We start from the raw sequence: 18,616 nt of genomic DNA on the forward strand, positions 1-18,616 counted from the left end.
TACTGCTTTTAACTGACTACACAGCAATCTGCAGCTGCAGATAGCAGCAGGGTGGAAGGGCAAGAACCAAAGTGGCTCCTGTGCAACAGCCTGTCTCTTGACCATCCCTTCTCTGTGGTGGACCACAAGGTGTTTGTCTTTCCAAGGAGCAAAGCCTTCATGTATCAAGTCATAATGTTCAAAGAGAAACAAGCAAACACTGTAGAGCTAAGTATTCCTGAATCTTCCACCATACTGTAAGGAGCAGAAGAGGTGTCAGAAAGTTTACACGTCTTTCATCCACACTTGTTCATGTGTTTGTTCCTACCCCAATAACAGTGGAACAGCTTCTCCCCCATTTTCAAGACAAGCTACATACCACAGAATGGAGCTGCAGAGTGTCTGTGTAATCTTTCTCACATGCTCGTGCCTTCAGAACCCGACATGCCTGTCTCAAAGCTGTGCAGCAGCACCCACCACTGCGGAAGCAGCAGGATGCTGTGGCAGCCATAGTCTCTCCCTCCTGCTCCACTTGAAAGGGATTTTAGGCGGGTAAGACTGAGGCACTTCCTATAAATTGCTTCTAGGGTTTCATTTGCTGTAGCGCGGGTCTCTCTGCTTCCCACCCTTGTCATTGCAACTCCCTCTGATCTGTGTGGTCTGACCCAAATCTCCAAACCACAGAACAAATTTTGGGAGAGCACAAGCTGCTGGCTTTTCTGCATTACTCCAGAATCCCTTTTTTGTGCACTTTTGTGGTTTGATTCAGTGCTGTACTCAACCCTCACTCGTTGTACTTCTCATCAGCGTAACCACGTTTCCTGCTTCCCTTTTTTCTACACTCTCTAAGAGCAATCATCTCTTTTTATGAATGCTGATTAAGTCTTGCCCAAACTGGTCTGGAAAAGGCTGCGGAGCAGAGGTGCCCTTGAATTAGTGGAGGACATGAATGACTGAGGAGCAAGCTCTTAAAAAGTCGGAGAGCTTTTTCTGTGAATTCTAGAGGGCCAGTGTCCATCACCTTCTCAAAAAGACGCATAAAGCTGCATAAACTCAAGCACACACACACACTGAAGATCCCTAACTCTAAGACATGTCACAGGAAATATTACACTCTACATGCCATAAATTTTCTGACTACTTTTGAAAGGGATGTGAGAGATGGTCCTGCTCAGCACATTTCAGAGTTTCTCACACGTGTCTACACTCAGTCTGGTTGGCGTTTTTGTACCCCTCAGGCAAATGCAGTTCCAACTGGGCAGTTTGTGTTGTTCAGAGCACCTTGATGGCTTACCACAGATCTGATCCTTCTCTGCCCAACAGCAGGATCATCTTGTACCTAAGCTGTTCACAACAGATGTTTGCCTAAGCTCCTATTCAAAAACAAACCAAAAATGATAGAGATGTAACAGTTTCCCCAATCAATTTATCTAGTGCTTAATCATCCTTACTATTAGAATTTTTATTCATGTTCATCTTGAATCTGTTTTGCAATTATCAGAGTCCATTTTTTCCCATCCTCTCATCAAAATTATTGCCCCATATTTGCAGATAACTTGGATGTATTTGAAGATGCTTATTATCTCCCTTCAGTGTTGTCTTTTCTAGACTAAACAACAATTTCCTTCAGTCTCACTTCATAAATTGTAGTTTCTAGATCTGTAATTGATTTTGCTAGTTTGAAGAACTGTACTTGGGAAATATTTCTTTTCCATCCTCTTAAAAAAAAAAAAAAAAAAAAAAAAAAGTGCTTAGAACTGAATCAAATACCCTAGGCAGGCGCTTGGCAGCACTAAATTGAAAAGAGGTATGTCAGACAATTTATAAGGGGTGATCCTAATGCTGTACCTCAGTTCAGTGGTTCAGTGCTTTCAGCTTCTCCAGTAGCAGAGCATTGTTAGTTTCTCATGTCACAGTTACCCCTAAATCCTTCTCCTCTTTCTGGTGCTCTGTTCTGGTGTTTTATATCAATCCTGTCAATATATAAGCAACTTGGTATCTGAGTGACAGCAGGACAAATGGAGAATTTCACATTAATGGCACCGTGCCTCATCTTTTTCTGACTGCTGCGGACGAGCAAGATCCTTCAAAGTCTGTCCTTAATCCTCAGCTGGAATTCAGAGGTTTTGTGATTTGATAGGTGGTGACTCCGTTCTCCCAGCACGAGGCAAAGTGGCTGCAGCACACCAGCTCCCAAACCTCCTGTGCTGATAATCCGTGGTCTCGTTTCCACGCTCCCCCATGCTGCTGCCTCTTGCCACGGGGCTCGGCTCTTTGAAGCAAGAACCAGCCTTATGTTCTCTCTGCACAGTGCCTGGCACAACGGCGTCTTGATCCATGATTAAGAATCCTAAATATAATGACAATAAAAATAATACCGTCTCTCTAACTGAGGAGATCCAGTTTGTGGCAAAATGGGAAAGGAGAGGAGTTTATGGGTGCATTGAACTTTCCTTTGTAGATCTAAAAAATTGTAATGAAAGGCAGATTTTAAAATTGAACTGCTATTTCTTTAGGAAAATACTCTTTTGCTAAGGAGAATGGTACATTCCTCTCTGTAAAAATGTCACATTTTCACCTGGGGCATATTCATGAAAATTAAAACTTTGCTTCTTGTTGTAAATCTTTGTAAATTTCCATGAATTTGCCCCAGGTGAAGATGTGACATTTTTACAGAGAAGAATGCTCCAGTTTTGCTGAGAGAGGCAAGAAGGCTTTTCTGTTAAAAAAAATGGCAGCAGCAGCTTTCTGCTTGTGAAAAATATCTATCCCTTTTATTGAAAAAAAGAAGAAAAATGGAGTTGAGCTGTTGCAAAGCTGTGTTTTCTATCCCCACCTTCTGATTTGCTTTTACGACTAACCACTGTGCTCAAAGGCAGAGAGTGAAATTTAACCATGTACTGAATTTACAAATGCACTTCAGAAAAAAGACTTCATTTTCTATTGAGGACTGCCAACTTTGCCACTAAAGTGTCATCTTTTCTGGCACTAGTTTTGTTATATAGTCAATGGTTATCACTACTACAACTCTCATTCATTCAAAACTTCCACTAAAATGGATGCAAGATACAACCATGAAAGAATCTATCAAATAATGTAATTAAGAGAGGAAGAAAATCAAAGTCTAGTGCATTCTGTAAGCTTTTTTCCATTTCTATAATTGATTATTCACTCTGTCCTTGACAGGGTACAGGCATCTGAATCATTATGGACAAAGTTGCCAAAGGAGAAGGGGACCTATGGGTTTGGTTGCATTAAATTGATCATCAGAGAGAACAAAGTGACCCTTGTCAGCCCATTTTCTTGACTGAGCCACCTGTGGGAGAGAACAAGGGGGTGATCATGGTAATGTGGTAAAGAAGAGGCTGCCCCAGGATGCTCTTGGACATACTCCTCTGACAATCTGGAGCAAGCTGGTTCATGGCCATTAATTAACATATCATAACTGGGGGTGGGCTCTCAAGGTTTTCATAGAATCACAGAATAATTTGTTTGGAAGGTACCTTTAAGGTCACTTAGGGTTTAAAGCTTACCTAGTTCAACCCCTAAGTTTTCATAGGGCTTAGCAAGCCTTTTTGACCTCTAAGAAGCAACACATAATCATCTTGTCCTGGAGCAGAACATTTGCATGATTAGTTTGTCAGAGTGAGAGCAAAGATTTGCTTCCAGAGACCCTGGAATGGACAAGGAAGATCCTTTCATGGACCAACAAGTCAAAAGCCACTGAGTACATGTATCTGCTGACGGGCTTTGCCTGCCCTCTGAAGGTGTCACCTCACTTTCTCTCTCAGGTACCTCCAAATGCTCTTGTAATCCAGGACTGCTCAGCCTGAAAAGAGTAGAGGTCTAGAGCTGATTTTAAAAAAATTATTTCAGTTCTTTGCTGCCTTCTCACCTCCTGCCCATGTTGTGCCTTGGATGGATGACTTCCAGGAAACCTAGTAAAGTTTTCAGGTCTTCGGAAATAAAAAGGTGTGTGCATGCACAATAACCTTCATGTTTTGATCCTGATCTTGGCTTGGCAGCTGCAGAGGAGAAGGGTTAGTCTGCCAAACCTGCTCAGAGGCCGCAAGTGAATCTTCTTCATGATGGAAGAAGAAACCAGTGGGGAAGGTCTCTTCTCCTTTGAAAGGGCTGTGTGACGAAACCACTGCAGAAGAGAGGCAAATTTGCAGAGATAAGGCTAATATAGGGGAGGGGTAGCAAAGCAACCTGGAGAAGTCCCTGGAAAGGGGAATTATGGAAAAATAATAGGAAAGGCCAATGCTGAACTGCTTGTTCAACACTGAAGAAAACAGGCCCATGCATTTGCTAATAACCTCCCACCAGTTTGATCGAGGGTGGGAAACTCTTTCCTCTCAGTCACACATCAGAGCTCACAGCTCCTGGGGAGCTGTGCTGTCCAAGCACTGGCTGATTTGGGAGCCACTGGATGCAAGCCAGCCGCTCTCCCTCCTTGATGGGCTGCTGTGCAAGCACTGTGTAACACAGGGTCCGACCTGGAACAAGAGTGAAAGGGGACATTTCTGCAGCTTTTAGCTGCACTTGACCTTTTCATACTGTAGCTGGAACATCAGAAAGCCAGAAAGGGGTTATTTGCTGCCTGAAGTCTGGTCGATCTTCTGTGACGCTTCTGCTTGCTGTGTGCGCCTGTGAGTTTAGCAGCAGTCCCTGTGTGTCTAAGGTCTTGTTATTGCCCACTCAGTTGTAAGGAAATGAGAAGCTAATGCTAATGTTAAAAAAAACCCGGTTACTGAAGCATAAAAATAAAAAAAAAAAATCCCAGACAGCAATTTCTATATCCCAGAGAAGGGGCACCCTATGTTCCCAAACTGGCCAAGTCCTTTAAGCTTTATTAAAACTGATATTTGAATTAGCAAGTAAGTCCACTTTTACTCAAAAGTGTAAACCCAATAAAAAGTATCAGTCTAAAAATATTCTCTACAACGGAGTTTTCCCCTCACTCTAAGAACTGTAAACACAATAGTTACTGGTGCTGCCAGGGAATGGGACTCCCATTAGCCCCTCCTCACTGGTGAAACACCTCTGGCAGCACAGGGGTGTGAGCACACCTGGCATCCCCAACAGCTCCTGCATGCAGTTATAGGGCCGTACAAGGTTGTGAAGCCAGTGCAGTTACCTCTATGAAAGTAGTTCCTGTTGGCTTAGCAGGTGTTGTTCATGGCTCAAATAAGACAAGTCATCAGCACTGAAAGTCTTGTGCTTCCACATCATTGCTGCTGGTGATGGCTGTCTGGCCCTAGGGGTGGAAGCCAGCAATTTCCCTCCCAGCCCAAATCGCTGACCTCTGATACCCAAATGGAGACATGTGATGGATTAGTGCCAACTAAGTGCTTTCTGTGAACATTTCCTGAGCTCACCACAGTGGCAGGACAATAAGAAAAGCTCAGTTCAGACCACAGCAATTAGAGTTAACTGTATTTTTCTCATTGAACACTGGTTTACGCACAGGTCCCAAAAGGGACTTTTGTGCTGACCTACAAATCAAACTTTTGTGCTGACTTTTAGGTGTCAAAAGATAATTAGATCCTTTTGAGGACTCAGACGTGAGTTTCCAAGCCAGCAACTTATTTCACATTCACCAGTAGGTAAATCAAGCCAGCAGGTCTGGAAATCCACAAGAGTGAAAAATTTACAGCCCTTAGCTGTGGCATTCCCATAGGAACAAAGGGATCAGCAAGGCAAGTTTCAGTGTTTTCAGTGCTGTGTTGCCTTGCTGGAACTGGAGAATGAGCTGATAAGGTACACAAACCTTGTCTGTGCTGAAATAGCCACCACCCCTCCCCTGGCTTGAGGACTTGCACCACTGGTCTTCTGCAGTTCCTGACTCCCCTACTGCAGATGGATGCAGCCATGGAGAAAAATGCATTATTATTTTACTTAAATGGCCTAAACTTCCCAGTACCAGTTGCCCTGGGAGTCTTTACAATTAATCTTACAACACAAGAATGGTGACCACCCAGCAGTCTAGCAGATAAATCTGTCAGGCAGCGTGCATGCTCAGCCTGCCAACAGCAGTAAATAAACGCTAGTAAGTGAACTTTGGCAATAAATCAAAGAAAAAAAAAAAAAAAAGAGCCCAAACAAACCAAACCACAAACCTAACCCCAAACCCCAATCCAACAGCCTTTTCTCCTTTGCTTCTGTAATATGTCCCCAGCCTCTCCACAAAATTAACTCCAGCAAATGGCTTCTGCCGTGTATCTCTGAAAGGTTATTGAGCCTGACTTATTTTGAAGTGGGGGGTGGGATTTAAGGAAAGTAGCCTGTCTTTTGGCAGAAACTACAGCAACATTTCCCAGGATGCAAACCAACCCAATGGGAAACCTTTGCCTTGTGGGGTTTCCCCAGCTCTAGAGAGACCAACTCAAGGGCTTTTTTGGTGATCCCAGTAGCTTCCTTGTCCGTTCTGCACAGAAGAAAACCATTTGCCCTTGGCCTCAGCCATGAGCTGGGTTGGAAATCTGGATGGGATTTGCTGTTATCACAGTGTTGTCTTTGGCAGTCCAATAGGCCCTGCAAGGATTGATGGTTCTCCCTATTGATTTGGCACCAGATCCCTCCTCTCAACTGTGGCCATGTACATCCTCTGAGGGAAATGGGCTTGGATTCAGTAGTAAATACATAGAGTAAAACACGAGATATACTTAACATTTTGATATCATAATTATTTTTAAATAATTTATTTACCTGGAAAGGCTTAGCTCATGCTCAGCACCTGGTTGTCAGTTGGCTCCTGCATTTTTATGTTTTTTTTAACCCAGTTTTCCAGCTGAGTAGACAGAGGAACAAACCAAGACCAAACAATTTGCCAAAGGTCACGCAGAGAATCACTGGCTCACACAGGATTTATAGGGAGATTTGCCCTGGCTTCAGTCAGCAGTCCTTGTTGTCTCTGTTTGGGTTTGCTCTGACACCAGGGGCTCCCAATTCAGCTTTGCCAGTTCATAGGACTTTCTCACGAGTCTATTAATATTTGCTGTTTCTTAGAAAGCTGGCTAATTGTTCCATGATTTGAAACTTGGCTTGTGTGAATTAAGCTTCTAGTTGTGGTGACAGCAGAGTAAAAAATAGCGTTGGACAAAAGCAGACGGGTGTATCTTCTCCATGCTTAGAAACTGGAATAGAAGTTTCTATTCTTTTAAAACCTCATCATTTTTTACCCTGACTCCTGAGCTTTGGAAAATAGCCTCATAGCTTGTGACGGCTTAGATCTCTCTTGCTGCTGAGTTGCTCATATTTCTGAGTTATCCTTTCTCTTGTATCCCCAGTGGTGTGAATTACTTTCTCCACCTTCTTGACACCTAATTCAAGGATGTTGTTTTACTTTTCCTTTATAATTATTCTCTGGTTTTGAAATGTACTTGATATTTTAAAAATAGAGGAAAGGACATTCTGCTTTCAGGTTTGTATTAGTTTCTTTCTACTCCAAAGGCTCCATATTTCTCATTCACTCACAGATTTCAGAAAAGCCTCAACTCCAGACAAAGCTGTCATGATATTCAGGGATACTAAGTACTTGCAAATCCCTTGCTGCCTATGAGATATAGAGCTGCTCAGAACTTCTGAAAGTGAGACAGCGAGCCCGGTGCAAAGGACTGGGCTTAGTGGTAATGCAGCAAGCCAGGCAGCTGCAGCTATCAGTATGATGGAGATCCTCATGCAAAGACATAAGTTTTTGACAAAGATAAGGGGATAGAGTTTAAATTGAACATCACCAGCAACAGCGATTTTTGGGTTTAATCAGGACTGCACTGAGTTACCTATAGATTTTGGCTCAGTGTCTATGCACAATACACCAGTGGGCCTGAAACTGCCTGTTTGCCCATTGCCTAACAACCTTCCATCCCCCTTCTTTCGTGTAAGTAGACCTTCACATCCCTGCAGTGTTAACTGCCTAGTACTGCATGTAATTATATACAGAGAATTATCCCTACACTATGATTAGCCAAATGCATTCACATGCATGTGAATTACTCTTTGTGCTGACACAGTGGAAGGCTGGAGGCTGCTTTTGGAGAGCAGTGTGCTTGTGTGGTCCTCCAGGAGCACCCCGCTAATGGGAACCGTATTTGCATCTTTTCTGTCCTAAGCAGGGAGAGCACCTGGAGCCAGGGACGGGCACTGCCTGTGTGCCTCCAGAGCACCGAAGGTGCTGTGATGGGCCTCTCACTTGAATCTTAATTCTTGAGGCTGCTCATTAATGTGGGAAATGTAGTAGCAAACAAAACAAAGCTCTCACATCTGATAGCCACAATGACTCTGCAAGGGAGGCTGTGGTGAAACTGAGGGGTTGTGTCTGGTAGAAAAGATGCTGCTGGGTTTGCATCTGGTGGAGCTTTGTAACTCCAGGTTGTTCTGTATGAACAAGCCTGAGGAACCAAGCCCATCTGCATGAAAGGGCTGAAAGTCTACAATAATTTTGAGCAAGTTGCATAGCTAATTAAAGTTTCTCCAATAAGTACTTTTTTCCTGGATCTCTTCCTTTGCAGGGCAGTGAGACTAGGGGTTCACAGTTAAAGGTTATTAAAATATTAAGTATAATTTTCTGCTGTACTTAACTCTTCCGAGAGAAAGTGCAAGATATGGCACGCAAAGTGAAATATAAATACATGTATTGCAGGGCAAGCAGCTTCTCTTAGGAGATGAAATACATGTATTGCAGGGCAAGCAGCTTCTCTTAGGAGATGGTGATCCCTCAATTATGTGCCTAGGGGATATGTCTTTGAATTGAAAGCTCTTTTTTTTCCTTTTCTTTTTGGTCCGCCCTTGCTAATTAGCAGACTAATCACCAGCAGGCAGCTATTACAGGCTGGAGCAGAAAGAAGTTTGTAGGCTTCAGACATATCAGCCAGATCTGTGTAACTTTGTTGGTTTGGAAAAAATTCAGATGCAAGAAAGGTGCTGAGCATACAAACACCGATCTGTATCTATTGATGAATGCTATAGTGTCACAGGCATACCACAGAGCTGCCAAAACAAATAAATGCTCCCAGAATGAAAGCATTCCTTGTGGGCCAGCTCACTTACAGCACTCTCATGTGGTTCTGTCCAAGGAGGCTTATCACAACACAAACCACAGCTGACTGAGCTTATGGGGCAGGCAAGAAATCCTGGGCACCTCCACCAGTGAGTCTGGCACGAGACCAGCTGTGCCAGTGCCCATGGCTGTGCAGTGTGAGGGGTGTCTTGAGTTCTTTGCAGGAGCCACAGGCACAGTTCTTAGCAAGGACAGCAGCCCCTGCCTCTTTAATCTGCCACAACACCACATGGCTGCCTCCCTCCATCCTGGCTTTCTGCAGACAGCGTGGGGGCACCACAGCAGAGCAGGGTTCCTTGCACCCAAGTGGGTGCATTAATGCTGTCTCATTTTGCAGCTCTCAGCCACCATCTCTGGCTGCTTCTTCCTCACCTTGTGGACACTGGTTCTGATTTGCTCTAAGGATAAATCATCCACAACTAAGTTGATAGTGTAAATAATAGCTTGCAGTGAAAAAAAAAAAGAGAAATTGAGTGTTCTGGAATTATGGACAAATTAAATCAGTATGAAAAGCAGTCCTGTAAAGTAATATGATTTACATTATTCATATGAATATTCTTATGTTCATTTAATTTCTCTTTGAAGAGGCACGGTGTTTCCCTAAGACTTTCCTACGTATGTAGTAAGAAAAGAAACAGGTGATTCTGTAGACTGAATTTAATGTTGTCCTTGTCTGCATTAGTTCTGTGCAAAGACTTCAAAAGTGCACTAAAAATGCAAGAAGAGTTAGTCTTTTGTAAATTTTGATGAGTCAGTATTTCAACAAGTCAACTCCCTTCATTTTTACACATTAAACACTGCAGGGAAATGGGTGTTTCCAGTGTTAGATCCAGAGTACAATGCAGTTCTCACATGAGGCCAGTGAAAGAACAAGCACATTTCTGTTCATGCTTTTACCATGAGCTCCTATAGACAACACTCTTGCAGGCAAAAATACTTTGGAGAGCACCTACTTTAGTGTGTGCTCCCTGTCACAGTTTCCTCCTCTCTCCAGTCCTTGTAAAAACCAAAATAGAAGAAAATCACTGAGACAGTCTTCCCTCTCTGTAACTACCACTGAATGACAGAGGGACTTTTGGAACAGGTATGATTTGGTACAAGTTTAATACAGTTTAAACAAGAGTGTTTTCAACAGTTTTTTTTTTATTTGTGATCCCTGGGTAATGTGACCAGTGGAGGTATAAGCCCATATGTGGGCAACAGAGGTTTATTTAGAAACAGGCTTGTTTTTCTCAATTGCTTTTCCTGGTCCATGCAAGTCCGATAGTGATAAGAGCGGTGAAAATGTACAGGAGGTGTTTGTTGTTGCAGTAGTGATAGACAGCATAAGGTGGTGCTGTTCTGCGTTATCTTTTGCACTTATTTGTTTAGGGTCTAGCTCAGCTAGCATGTGTTGTTACATTCTGTATTTTTTTTACGAAGGCTTTTGCTCCAAAAAAGACAGTGGGTCTTGTTGCAGAGGTTTTATTAGTTGCAAAAGTTTGCTTGCTCTCGTGGCCCATCAGAGACAGCTTTTCAGGGAAAATTGCTCCTGGGGAACTACTGCAGAGGTGAGCCAAGGCACTGGGAAGGAAGGCATTGCTTGGACACCATCTGAGCAACAGCTTTCCATGTGGAATTCTTCAATTGCAGAGAAACTCCACATTATGTCTGAAGAGGTCACTATCAAATCCTCAGAGCATGGCATAGCATAGAAGAAGCTCTGGGTCAGGCACGGAACTCAGTAATCCTTGTGGGTCCCTTCCAACTCAGGATATTCTGTGGTTCTATGACTCTATGAGAACATAAGCCAAGTGCCAGGGAAAAGGATGGTGATACTTGGGAGAAATCATACAGGGGGAAAAAAGCATCTCAACAAACATTTAGAAAAACAAAGTCTGCCTGAGTACTGTTAGAGGACTTTGTCTTGGATCCACTGCTGGTGTTCACTGCAGTGCTGAGCTCCTACACCTCTGGTTGACTCCTGTCTAGGAGCTTCAATCTGCTGGAAAAGAAGAGCTCCCTAATGCCCAGCCAGAGTAGCAGTTCAAAGCTGATTGCCTGCCATCCAAATGTAAAACAGCCACTAAGTTTCATTTCTAGAATTTTCTGTTAGCCTTTGGCCATTTTATCCCTTTCATTAAAATAAATGCAATGTATCCCTGACCTCAGTTACACCCACAGTGAGATCTGGCCTGAGCTTACACAGTGAGTGGAAGCAGTGTCATTCATTCATAAGGTTTCAGCTGCATTCTTCATTCCAGGAATACGCAGAGTCACAACACCCACAATATCTTATAAACCAGTATCCTTGCCAACTGCACTTCCACCCTATTGCTTTAGACAAACTGAGCAAATTCACTGACAGCAGTTATACACACCAATGTTAAAGGCAGGAGACTGGGAAGTACCTTAAACACATGCACTCTGGATGCTGGAAGTATGAAAGGAAAGTGAGTAGGTTTGCATGCTTTTTCTGACTCATATTTCTAATTACTGTCACTGTTGGAGGCAATGCTGGCATGGGTGAGTGGTAGGGTACTGATTTTTTGCATATGCTCTCATTTCTTTCCTGCTGGGATGTCCAGGGTGCTCACAGACATAGGGCAGCTCTGTGAAGAGATACCCAAAGGAGCCAAGGACTTGTACCTGAGGCAGTAAGTGTGTCAAGTGCTCCTGAAGCCCCTGGCTGTAGAATAAATATTTTGTATTTTCCTGGAGGGAGTGTTAGCCTGGCATGTTGCCAGATACCAAAGAGTCTTTCTCTCCTCAAAAGCAGGATAAAGCTGCAGAGAGAGGAAACTGCTGCTTCAGAAAAATAAAAAGTTTTTCACTGACAATCCTGTGTCTAACATCAAGAAACAATGTTCTTCCTAAGCCATCATTTCTTTAATTCTTCAGGGTCAGTTCTCAGAAAATTTTTTCTGTGCTGTGACTCCACTTTCAGCAGCCCATAACTTACCTCTCCAACTAAGCTGCTGTCCCACTAGTGGAAGTGCAAAACTCACAAAAGATCTAGTCATCCAAGGAAGACTTTTCTGCAGAAAACCAAGCCCATCCTGTTTATCAGCAAGCTGGCAACTGAGACGTGTGAGCACTTTCATGGTTCTTTTCCCCAGTAGGATCTGCTCCTTCCTGGAGATTTTGACCCTTGGCTGAAGAGCTGCATCCTCCTGCTATTCAGCTGTAAAAGCAGGCAAAAGCAATCTCTGCCCACCTACCTAGAAGTTTCCCTCTGTGAACCCAGATTAAAGAAAACCCTCACTTTCCAATCCTTTCTGACATAACCCAGTACAGAGTGTGACCAAAATTGGAAGAATTCCCACTCCAGCAATTCAGCAATCATTCAAGAATTAATTAGGCAATAAAGTAAAGGAGATTCAGCTCATTTGATCTAACAGTTTGCCAAGGAATAGTGGCTATGTCTCCATCTGATATACATACCTTGTAACTCAAGTACTGATTCCATATAGTCTCCAAAAATACATTAAAACCAGCTGTGAAATACAGTGCTGCCATAAACTAAATTAAAGAGAAAACTCTTTTGAAACCTTAGCCTAGAAAAGCATTAAGAGATCATCAGGTCTGCATTAAATAAGACTATTTATGTGAACTGTCAGAACCATCAGCTGTATATAACCAGAAATCAAAAAGGTAGGACAGTCAGAGGCATCTCTGAGCTGCCCATTTCTTGATGGGAACAGATGGAGAAATGCCCATTGTCTGACTGGAGAATGAGATCACCACTAAAATTACTAGGGCAGAAGTTTTAGGAGAAGTTTGGTCAACTTACTGGAGAAATCTCCTGACCTCACCGTAATAATTCCTTGCAAGCACAATACTCTTACAAAAGGGTGTTCAGAAATTCTCCTTCAGTATAAGACAGACCCTTAACAGTGAAAATTGTTGTTGCTGTATTAATGACAGCACCTAAAAGGCTCTTTTCAACACTGTCTAGTTCCTACCTCTGGAATCAATTATGCTCTTGCCAGGGCAGAGACTTCCACTGACTTTAGCAGCACAGAGTCAGGCCTACAAGCCATGCCTATGCACCACATTTGGGGGAGATAAGATATATTGGACAGGATGCCACTTTCTTTTGTTCCTCTCAAGCAGCTACTCACAGATGGAAGCATTTCAACCTCCTGCTGCATCCCGAACCCTGGGGTAGCTTAGATCTGCTGCTTCTCATATTTCCATTTGACATTTCTGCCAGGTAGCACTTTTCAAAGGTGGGGTTTTTCCACATTCTACCTCTGGGAGGCAGGATTTGGGAGAGGACACCCAGCCATTTTTCACTCTCTGAGCTGCTAGTTTTGCAAATCGTACATTCATTATGTTATTTGCAAAAAGTACTCCTGTAAAGTACTAACCCTTAGAAAACCCTCAGCAAAGTGACAGGAGTTGGGTAGGCTGCAGACCTGTAGCTAGAAATGTTGATCACACATCTCACAGTACAGCAAGTGACCTCAATCATGCAGTTCTTAACTTCTACCCTAACAACAGTGGCATGGAAAGGTTTTTTATGTTTGGAAAGACTTCATGGTCTCAAGAATGCATTGTGCACTGTCAGAAGAGGAGATCCCCTTTCAGTGTGTTTGGGGATGTTTAGTACAAATGATGAATAACTTCTTAGGGTTGAGATGAATCAACAATGTACATTTATTATCTGGGTTGTATTTCCAAGTTGCTCAGCTTCTTTGTAAGACTATGGGGAAATGTTAACAAATTAATTGCATCCACTGCTAAAAGGGATCATAAGAAGTGTTCTCAATCATCTGTCTTATACAGATATTGTGTGTGGGAGGTTATGCTGTTTACTACCAGCTATTGCCTGTAATACCATAGCACCTATAAGCTACAGAAATAGAACAAGCACCATTTCACAGATACCATGAACACACTAAAAAAGACAGTCATCGTTTAAATAACTGTTCTGAGGTATAGATCCCCAAAGATACCTTAAAGGAAAAATCAACATAACTCAGCTGTTTTCATCTCTAAAACTTTCACCTTTTCTTTCTAGGTGAAACTATGACTCAGAAGCTTTTTGTTACTTATCTACTGTCCTTTCAAGTTTTATCTACAAGTCCTTAGATAAAGTTAAGCCTAAAACTGAATATGTATCATTTTATTTCAAGTCCAATTGTGTTGCTGATGTAATGGTGTTAACGTGATAATATTGCAACATAAAGTACATCAGATGTACTGGAATCTGTGTCCTTCTAACTACCCCACAACAAGATAAGCTTCAAGGGCAGGAATTTTTCCAGAGGATCTTGAATACAGACAACAGATTTACAGATAATATTCCAGTGAGGTATAAAGCACACTAAATATGGTGTTCTGTACTGTGAGGCAGCTCTGTCAAGTTGGAGCACATAACTGTAATCAGGACACTTTAAAAAAGTAAATGAAGCTGATTTTTGTCAAGAGACAACCTTACTCTAAAGTCTTATTCTTTCTTCAGCTCGGTAGTGTGAGCATTCAGGATTTGGGTACAGCTGCTAATGGGACTGGGTCAGTACTTCATGCTTAGAGTGGTTTTCCACCTTGTAATTCATAAACCCGTGAAAGTTTATTGGGTATTTCCAGATGGAAAAGAACCATCAATATGATCCCACCAGATCTCTGGCGGTCCACAAATCCAGCTAAAAAATGGTTTGGTAGTTCTGTTTCTTCCCTTCTTCTCATTAGCAGAAAAAAGCTAAACTTTTCTGACAGAAAAGTCAGCCCATCTACAAGAAGGGCCAGAAGGAGGATCCAGGGAACTGCAGGCCTGTCAGCCTGATCATCTTCAGTTCCATCAGGTGGCACATGCAGGACAACCAGGGGACTGGGGCCCAGCCAACACACGTTTAGGAAAGCCAGGCCCTGCCTGACAAACCTCCTCCCATGGCAGGGTGATCTGCTTATGGCATCAGGGAAAGGCTCTGGATGTCATCTACCTGACAGCATTGACACCATTTCCTACAGCATTCTGCTGGAGAAACTGGCTGCTCTTGGTTAGGATGAAAGGGAAAAAGGGGCTGAATGGCTGGGTGCAGAGAGTGATGGTGAAGAAATCACATCCAGCTGGTGGCTGGGCACTAGTGGTGTGTCCCAGGGCTCGGTGCTGGGGCCAGTCCTGCTCAATATCCTTCCTGATGATCGGGGTCAAGGGCACCCTCAGTCAGTTTGCAGATGACACCAAGTTGGTTGTGTGTGTTGATCTGCTGGAGGGTAGGAGGGTTCTGCAGAGGGATCTGGACAGGCTGGATGGATGGGATGAGAGCAGTTGTATGAGGTTCAACCAGGTGAAATGCCATGTCCTGCACTTGGGTCACAACAACCCCATGTGACTCTACAGGCCTGGGGAAGAGTGCCTGAAAAGTGCTCAATGGAAAAGGAGCTGTGAGTGTTGGTCAAGAAGAAACGGCCTCAAGTTGTATCAGGGAAGGTTTAGATTGGATATTGGGGAAAAATTCTTCATTAAAAGGGTTGTCAAGCATTATAATGGAGTGCCCAGAGAAGTGGTAGGGTCACCACATCTGCAGCTATTTAAATGACATGTAGAGGTGGCACTAGGAAACATGGTTTAATGTTGGGCTTGGCAGTGTTGGGATGACAATTGGAACTGACGATTTATAGGTGTTTTCCAATCTAAATGATTCTATGATTCTGCAAGTACAATTTCATCTTCTGAAGATGTCTTGGAGCTTCACTGAAGGGAGTACAAGAAAGCCCTGTAATTACCTGGACAGGCTGCTAATCTCCTCAAGGACTCAATCTCCTCATTCCATTCTCCATGGCAAAGTGTATCACCAGGCTCAATACAACACCTGCCCTGAATTTTCTGCATTTTCTGACAAAAGTACATGATTTCTTTTGCTCATTATTGTTTATAGCAGAAAATGGAACATGAGACAGGAACATTGCCCTTTACAAGGGAAAGATTGAGAATCCAAAGTGATCTCATGACTCCAAAGAGAATCAGATGATAAGCCTGGGAAGCTTACCCAGCTACAATGGTGCCTTGTACCAATCAACAGCTCAGGATTAGTAGGATTAAAGTAAATCTTATTTCTGGCCATCCATGTCTGAATTTCATTTTGGCATCTGGTCAACAAAGCAACTGCCTTTTGCAAGGTAGCATGACAAATTTCTTTTTCCATAAACATTATGAGAAAAAAATGTTCTCGAAAAGTCTGTGAAGTGCTCTGTGTTATCTGTGGAAACGATGCTAAAATTGGAGCAGAACTAAATGTTCAACTTTCATTTTATAATAGCGTGCAACAGAAGCACATCATGAAGTTGCAGGTTTACATCTGCTCAACTGAGAAGAAGTATTTTCTTTTGTCTTTTCCATACACATTTTACACCACATCCAAGTTCTCTAGATTAAATAATTTGTGCTACAAATAATCTTCCCTTTTGTAACAAGTGTTAAACACAGGTTAAGCCACATTGGCTGACACACTTGAGTTTGTTAGATGCAATGGAGGAAGAAGGTTCAGTGACATGAAAGGACACAGGTATGCACAGAAGTGAAAGAACTGGTATTTTGTAGTTGCAAAGACGCTGAGATTGCAAGCATTAAACAAAGGATGAGGCTTACAGCTACATGATCATACTTTTTGAATTACCTTTGCAGCAATTTTTCTCGTAAACAGAGATTCTGTTTCTAAAAATAACAGTTTAATTCTGATTCTTCATAGTGTTAAATTCTCAGAGTAATGACATCTCTTAAGGATCTCTCAGGTTTTCTTGAAATCCTGATTTCTTTTGTGCCTGTGGCTAAGAGTCTCATCTTCAGGTACCAGATGGAGGCATGCTGCACATGTGGACATGTCTGAACCAGCATGGTGAGGAAAGCAGAGCTCAGTCCTAGCTCAGGAACAAATGAAATATACTTTTCCTGCTCTCTGGTTTCCCTTGTGTACCACGAGGTTGCTGACCCTGACAAACACTAATGGTTAAAAAATACACAAAATGTTTGTAGTAGGTAGGAAATGTCATGTCTGCATTTCAGATGTCTCCAACTCTGTTCAACTCTGATAGGACTATTTGAGGCACTGAGAATGTACTTCCTGCAACAGCCCTTTTAACCTACTCCCAGTGAAGAGTTATTTGGGACAGTTAACAGTGGTAGGGGCTGCTCCTTGAACTGTAAAAAGCTGAGGTTTATAATCCCTTCAGGCAGGGATTAACATCTTTGTGTTTGGAACTACTACAAAAAGACCTCCTCCCTTCATTGCCCACTCCAGGTGAGCTGCCTGCTCCCCTTTCTATCACAGTCTAGCTCACTGCAACTCCGGGTCTGGTCCAGCCCATGAAAATAGAGGTGTGGGGAAAATGGAGTTGCCTGAAAAATAAAGAATTTTAATTACAAGCACAGAAACAGCACGATCTGAGGGGCAACATCCAAAGACCTGGGGATGTGGCAATTGTAACAATATACATGTGTATCTGAAGGCAAGGATCCAATCCTAAACACAGAACAGGAATATGACCTTATATATAACATGTCCCAAATCAACTGAGAACAAGAACCAGAACCATGGGCTATTATGGAATGGTTCTATTAGCATACCAGCTCCCATGGTTACACTCTTCTCACCATAGCCTAACCAGATTTCTCCTTTTCAGTATCCACTTCCCATGATCTCAGGCTGAAGTCTCCTGCATTAGCCACTGAGGCTAAATCACCACTCATCTCAGCCAGTTTAGCTGCCACACCTTTTTCCAGATGGAAGGTTTCTGAGCTGCATGTTGGCACTACAAGTGAGAGAACTGGTGGCATCACTCCGACTTATGGCAGCAAAAGGTCTGACTTAGATCATGTGAGTATTCTATTCTATTAAAACCATATCTCTAGGAGTACGTAATGGCTGCAATTCCATCTCTCCTGTGGTCTGAGGCCTGTTGCTGCTGTCCTCTGAAAACAAAGAGTAATTACAGCTTTATAGTCTGAATACAACCAGGTATAAATATCATGCTATCGAGAAACAACATATCAGACAACACTGATGCTGCTCTAAAGGGGTATTTCCCATTTTATGGGAGTTCTTGATCTGGAATGGAAACACTATCACAAGTTCAGTAAGAAATCTAATACCAACAGTGAAGAGTAGTAAATATCTTTAAAGAGATGAAATTCAGAACTCAAGTGTTGCTTCTGAGGATACAGACCTACACTGAAGTTACCAAAACAGAGTTAATGGGCTGGTCAGTCAGCTGGTACAAAAACACAGCATTTGGCCAAGACTTGACTGAGGTCAAAGGGTTGTACCCACCCTCTCATCTTTAGTTACAGTTCTTTGTTATGCATATAGTGTTAATTACCTGATAATTTACTTTCTACAGTCCATACACTTTGCCTTTACATAGAATTCACTTCGACAGTTAATGTGAACTACTCCAATCAAATTCCAATGCATTTGCATGAGCTGTATAGATTTTGTCTAGCGTTTCTAGGATATGTTTAAACTTCTGTAGAAGAAAAATTAAAGGCTGTTCTTCAACAGTGACCCCCACTGGAGAGTAAGCCTTAACCTTTGTTCTCCTCATCTAAGGTATTAAATTAATTATGGAGAGCAAGATAAGTAGCTCTCAAGA

At 42.6% G+C, this 18,616-nt stretch overlaps 1 long non-coding RNA gene across 1 annotated transcript in view; it reads left to right on the forward strand.

The window, feature by feature from the left end:
• LOC134548282 (uncharacterized) overlaps window positions 1-18,616 on the forward strand; it is a 60,919-nt gene that overhangs the window by 40,173 nt on the left and 2,130 nt on the right. The window contains exon 2 of the long non-coding RNA XR_010079736.1: window positions 17,648-17,841. This is a non-coding gene — a long non-coding RNA (uncharacterized LOC134548282). The remainder of the gene's footprint in view (window positions 1-17,647; window positions 17,842-18,616) is intronic.

Source organism: Prinia subflava, chromosome 3 (assembly GCF_021018805.1).
Source record: "Prinia subflava isolate CZ2003 ecotype Zambia chromosome 3, Cam_Psub_1.2, whole genome shotgun sequence".
Lineage (NCBI taxonomy): Eukaryota > Metazoa > Chordata > Aves > Passeriformes > Cisticolidae > Prinia > Prinia subflava.